Consider the following 7,056-nt stretch of genomic DNA (forward strand, 5'->3'; position numbering starts at 1 on the left):
TCTTACATGAGACCGTGGGATCCACTCAGCCCCTCCAGGTGTGAAGGGGGGCATACTGTGTGGTGCTGGGCTAGACCTCGTTGGTGGCTTACTCCGATGACATAATCTTGTAAGTATGTTGGTTGTCTTATATGCCGTTTAGGCCTGACTGGCGTGGCCCATGATCCTTCATCACTCGGCTGCATAGTCCCAGCACAGCTGTTATCCGGCTCGAAGGATCATAAAATGTAGCGAAGGCTGACCTGTAGGGGGCTAGTTGCGTATGAATATAACAGTGTACCAAGGTGTCGGTCAGAACACAACAGAGAGAGAGATCAATCAACTTGAGCCTTTTATTCGGCACACCAGAGAACATATATCAGAGGGGAGAGCCAACTTTCAATATGTAAGAGGTAGCACACAGCAGAACTCTGAATGAGAGCACAACTTAAAGAAGAGCAGAGCATGATGTGGGAGAGACGCAAGAGAGAGAGACACAAGAGAGTGGCAACACTGTTGTCGGAGCTCCGTCGAGTTCATCATCTAAATCCTATTTTTCTACTATCTTGTTCCTATCTATATAATATAACTCACTAGTTCATCTTAGGAATACCTTTCCGTGATGATTATTCAACAGTATCAATAACTGAAACGATTTATCGCTGGTAAACACCCAGTATTAGCATATAGCCCGCTAGCGTAAACAAATGGGGAAACGCTGCTCCGTGCAGTGGAGCTCCGTCGAGTTCATCATCTAAATCCTATTTTCTTACTATCTCGTTCCTATCTATATAATATAACGTACAAATTTATCTTAGGAATACTTTACCGTGACGATTATTGAACAGTATTAATAAGTAAAACGATCTATCACTAGTAAACACCTAGTGTTAGCATATAGCCCGCTAGCACTTGCTAACTGTCTGTTTACTGTAAATATGCTTTCCTTTTCGATCTAATGGCGGACACATCCGATGTATGTTTTTCAGACCTTTCCTCACCAGAGCGGGAAGCTGTGGAGGAGTTGTTGGTACAGCGTGCCCCACATCACCCTGGCTCCAGGCACCCGGAGACGACCGAGGCATGCAACGAGTGATAACCCATCTCGATGCAGCTTCACGGACCGCGTTCGGGCGAACGGAGACGCTATCGCCCAGCATGAAAACGGTAAGACTCCGCTTGTCATTGTAACCTGCACTACTTGCCACATGTACAGTTTAGCTTCTTCCGTCAGCACAGAGGGGTTTACATGTGTTAAATGTATTAAAGTAGTAAGGCTAACGGAGAAGGTTGCAGAACTAGAAGCGCAAATCCGAACGCTCGTTGAGGACAGTAAAACCGCTAATGTTAATGTTTCAAACACTGTTTCGGGTGCCCCTACGGTAACGCGTAGTACACATAGCTCGGTTTCGGCAACTGAGTTAACACGGCCGACTAACTGGGTGACTATCAGGCGGCGTAGTCATATTCAATGCCCATCGAGGCCCCCCTAGTAATTTCTAACAGATTCGACATCCTAAGCAATACACCGGCTGAGACATCTGTTAAAGGTGCCCTTGTAATTGGAGACTCGATACTTAAGAACGTGAACATTGAGGCACCAGCCACCATAGTTGACTGTATACCGGGAGCCAGATCGTCAGACATTAGATCCAAACTTAAAGTGCTGGCTAATGCTAAGCGTAAGTTTTCAAAAATTGTTTTTCATGGCGGCGCAAATGACACCAGACTCCGCCAGTCGGAGATCACCAAAGATACTATTAAAGAGGTGTGTGAAATTCCAAAAACAATGTCAGATAATGTAATATGCTCTGGTCCCCTCCCCGCCTACCGGGGTGATGAAACTTATAGCAGATTAGTGTCTCTTCACCACTGGATGTCAAAATGGTGCCCTCAGCATAACGTAGGGTTTATAGACAATTGGAAGCACTTCAGGGGGAGACCTGACCTGCTAAATAGAGATGGCCTTCATCCGTCATCGGAAGGAAATGCTATACTCTCTAGAAATCTGACCAATACTCTTAATTCTAATACAGTCTGACTACCCAGGGCCCAGGTCAGGAAACCGATAGATCGGCCTACCCGTCCATCTGTTAGCTGCTGTGACATGTCAAGATCACATATATCCCAGAACTTAGAGTCTATCTTACCAGAGTATCAACACATTTCAACTGTGTGCGTTCCTCGAACAAACAAATACAGAGCACCGTTTACCTCGTCTCGTACAAATCTTGCTAACATAAAATTAGAAAACAATACGTTTACAGATGAACCTCGAATGTTAAAATTCGGCCTTCTTAACATTAGATCACTTACCAATAAAGAACCCATTGTCAATGAAATAATTACTGACCAAAACTTAGATGCACTCTCTTTAACAGAAACCTGGCTTAAAGCAGACGATTACATTAGTTTAAACGAATCCACCCCACAAGACTACTATTATAAACATGAACCGCGATTAAAGGGGAGAGGGGGTGGTGTAGCTATAATATACAACAACATTTTTAAAGTTAACCAAAAATCTGAACTAAAAATTAATTCATTTGAAATAATGCTATTAAATATGGAAATAACTGATCGTAACCATAAACAGCTCTCTTTTGTCCTTGCTACAATCTATAGACCTCCGGGCCATCATGCAGATTTTCTTAAAGAAATATCAAATTTCCTGTCTGACCTCGTAGTCACTGTAGATAAAGCTCTTATCGTTGGTGACTTTAATATACACGTTGATAACCCAACAGATACATTAGGATTAGCGTTTATAGATATTCTAAATTCTCTCGATATTAGACAAAACGTGACAGGGCCCACGCATACTCGTATGCACACATTAGACTTAATTCTGTCACTCGGGCTCAATATTAATGAAATCGAGATATCACCTCAGAGCGATGCAGTTTCAGACCATTGCCTTGTCTCATACACGGTACTTCTAGATAGGATCACTCGATCCACAATATGCTACCGACTAGCCAGAACAATAATTTCTACCACTAAAGATAACTTTATTAGCACTCTTCCAGACCTGTCCCAAATGAAACATGTAGCAGATAATCCTGAAGATCTAGATATTGTAATAGAAAACCTGAACAGTATTTGTTCTAACACATTGGATGCCGTAGCTCCAATTCGAAAAAAGAGAATCAAAGAAAAAACTCCAGCTCCATGGTACGACCATCATACCGCAGCCCTTAAAATGGCTGCTAGAAAAATGGAAAGAAACTATAGAAGCACAAAGTTAGAGGTATGGCGTGCAGCATGGAAAGAGAGTGTTAAACACTACAGACAGGCTATAAAAATTGCCAGATCTTTAGCACAGTTGCGAAACTGACTAGAAATAAAGAACAAACAGAACCCACTAATAAACTCCCACACAATAGTAACGATTTCATGAACTTCTTTACTAAGAAAATTATGATTATTAGGGAAAACATTGTAGGTACCCAAGCAGCCACCACTCTATCCAGTAATATATTTAACGCTAGCTTACCATACGAACATCTTGAGTCATTAAAACCTACTACAATAGAAGAGCTATCTAAATTAGTATCGTCATCCAAATCATCATCCTGTATATTGGACCCTGTTCCCACAAAATTACTCAAAGAGGTATTCCCTATAGTGTCTAACCCAGTACTAAATGTATTAAACTCATCACTAGAATTAGGCTACGTTCCAACAGCTTTCAAACTAGCAGTTATTAGACCGCTCATTAAAAACCAAACCTTGACCAGGGAGATCTAAATAACTTTAGACCAATCTCAAATCTCCCTTTTCTTTCCAAAATATTAGAAAAAGTAGTGGCAAACCAGCTACGTACATTCTTAGCAAATTATAGTACGTATGAAAAGTTCCAATCAGAATTCAGGCCCCACCATAGCACAGAGACAGCGCTGCTTAGAGTTACAAATGACCTTCTCCTAACATCCGATCGTGGCGAAATATCACTCCTTATATTATTAGACCTTAGTGCAGCCTTTGACACAATAGATCACACAATCTTACTTAATAGGCTAGAAAACTATGTTGGCATCAGTGGGCAAGTGCTAGCCTGGTTCTGATCGTATCTAACCAATCGCTATCACTTTGTTTATGTAAATGAGGAGGAGTCACATCACTCCCTGGTTAAATACGGCGTACCGCAGGGATCATTTTTAGGTCCTATCCTGTTCACGTTATATATGTTACCTCTGGGAGATATTATCAGGAATCATAACATACAGTTTCACTGCTAAGCAGATGACACACAGCTTTACATCTCCTCACATCCTAGCGAAACACACAATTTTTCTAAGCTATCAGACTGCATCAGCGATATAAGTGACTGGATGGCACATAACTTTCTTATGCTAAACTCCAATAAGACAGAGATACTTGTTATTGAACCGAATCGCTACAAATATAATATGACAGACTACAAGTTGCCCATAGATGGCTGCACTGTGGTGCCAACCTCCACGGTTAAGAATTTAGGTGTGATGTTCGACAGAAATTTATTCTTCGACAGCCATATCTCCAATGTCTGCCGCACAGCGTTCTTCCACCTTAGAAATATCTCAAAAATACGCCATATGTTGTCTGCATCAGATGCAGAGAAGCTTATCCACGCTTTTATGTCCTCTAGAATAGACTATTGTAACTCGTTACTCGGAGGATGCCATGCAAATCAGGTAAACAAGCTTCAGCTAGTTCAAAACGCTTCTGCAAGAGTTCTTACTCGATCTAAGAAGTATGACCGCATAAGCCCAATTCTGGCATCTTTACACTGGCTACCAGTTAAATATCGTATACAATTTAAAATATTACTAATCACCTACAAAGCCTTAAATGGCCTAGCACCCTCATATCTTAGAGAATTATTATCAGAATACAATCCATCACGTGCATTGCGGTCACAAAATTCTGGCCTCTTAATTATCCCTAAAATATCAAAAGTGTCTAAAGGTGGCAGATCCTTTTCCTACTTAGCCCCTAAGCTATGGAATGATTTACCAACCGACGTCCGAAAATCAGAGACAGTAGATAACTTTAAATCTAGACTTAAAACTTTTCTCTTTAACAAGGCATTCGCATAGTTTGTTTAAGCAATAGTACTTCTCCCAATAGCTAGCTTGTACAACCTAATAAATAAATAAATTAATGAATAAATTAAAACCTTTTTTTCGTCAACACTCCAAAGCATGGTAAATGACATTAATACTCTTTAGTAATATGCTGAAACTTTGCATTGGTTGTCGATTGAGTCTTAATTGCAAAATATGGTCGGTTTGCAATTTTGGCCTTTTCCCATGGCCTTAAAAAATAGTATGTCATACAGAACCGTTTGCCACTGTACGTTAGTTTTAACGACGGCAGTGGGGCCTCTGGCCTTAGTCAAACGAGTTCTGTTTCTGTTTCTAAAACCATCAACTATATGTAATACACTTATCTCCCAATAGCTAGCTTGTACAACCTAATAAATAAATAAATTAATGAATAAACTAAAACCTTTTTTTTCGTCAACATCCCAAAACATGGTAAATGTCATTAATACTCTTTAGTAATATGCTGAAACTTTGCATTGGTTGTCGATTGAGTCTTAATTGCCAAATATGGTCGGTTTGCAATTTTGGCCTTTTCCCATGGCCTTAAAAATAGTATGTCATACAGAACAGCTTGCCACTGTACGTTAGTATTAACGACGGCAGTGGGGCTTCTGGCCTTAGTCAAACGAGTTCTGTTTCTGTTTCTAAAATCATCAACTATATGTAATACACTTAACCAGCAATAGTTAAGCCTGCCCGGAACCGAGCTGACTAAAACCACATTACTGTGTGACACCTGCTTTTTATGTGAACGGCCCCTACGCTAATAAGATTTTGTTTCTCTCTCCCTGTCTCGTCCTCGATCACGAGGACAATAAGACAAACAGATCCAGATCCAGTTCCGGTAAATGTGAAAGTCGGCACACCTCTGATCTACTGGCTGTTCTTCAACGTGATGTCCAGCTGATGCCTGACCAAAGACCACCGGCAGAACCCGCTTAAACTCCGCTTAATCTCCTTCTGTTTCAATGTATATATATATATATCTCCCAAGGGTTTTTTCCTCCTAGGACTTTTTTTTACTTCCCCGGCTAAAATTCCGGGTTTTTTTTCTCCTAGGGGGTTTTTCAACCCGGGGAGGCAGCCTTTTTGGGCTTAACTTCTATACGTTACATTAGTAATACGTTTGCTTATAATGTTGATTTATAGCCGCAGCAAATTTAGCTGCTTGTGCTATCGTGTATTATGCTATGCTATCTGTCGATTTTCTGTGCTTTTCACTACATCTATTATGTAAAGCTGCTTTGATACAATTACCAAATTGTGAAAAGCGCTATATAAATAAAATGTAATTGAATTGAATTGGGTAATGGTACTGTAATGGTTGCAGTGGTCCTTTAATGGGGCGGTGCACAGGCTGAGTAAGTCAGTTAATAGAGGTAAGTCAGAGCTGTATTCATGGGCTTTGTTGCATGGCATGTAGTAATGGAGATGAATGAGTGGCTGTATTTGAGAGTTTTGCCAGATTAATGCAGGTGGAGATGTGGTTTCCCTGCAACACATAACCACAGGATTCCCAGAGTAACACTACTGCACTTAGACATTCATTACATTAAGAAATACAGCTACAGCTTCTCCCCTCATACATTATAACAATAGCATATGAACAGATGTGTCCCAGATGACACATTTTACATCATTATCAGTATTTATACAACATATGTAATATAACTGACATTATTTAGCATGAACACATTGATGAACATTAATATAAAGTGAGTTAAATACAGCTTAGTATGACTGTTTAGCTGATAGCACGTGAGCACTATTAATAATGGACATTTAACGTGAAAACATATACACATCGAACTGTACTCACTTTGATCACGCACATGAGCACACCGCATCACAATCTGGTGCTTGTGTCACAGGTCGGAGCGGACCCAGATGCTATTGAGTCACGCCCCTTCCTAGTTTCCAGCTCGAGGAGGTTCCCAAAGCTACCCCAATGACCAGACACACAAGGTACAAGTTAAATTAAAATAGA

The 7,056-nt window shown here is 40.5% G+C and overlaps 1 pseudogene; it reads left to right on the plus strand.

The window, feature by feature from the left end:
• Positions 1-937: 937 nt before the first annotated feature.
• LOC141281372 (uncharacterized) lies at positions 938-5,060 on the plus strand (annotated as a pseudogene).
• The last annotated feature ends 1,996 nt before the right edge of the window (positions 5,061-7,056 follow it).

This window comes from Paramisgurnus dabryanus, chromosome 22 (genome assembly GCF_030506205.2).
Source record: "Paramisgurnus dabryanus chromosome 22, PD_genome_1.1, whole genome shotgun sequence".
Classification (NCBI taxonomy): Eukaryota; Metazoa; Chordata; class Actinopteri; order Cypriniformes; family Cobitidae; genus Paramisgurnus; species Paramisgurnus dabryanus.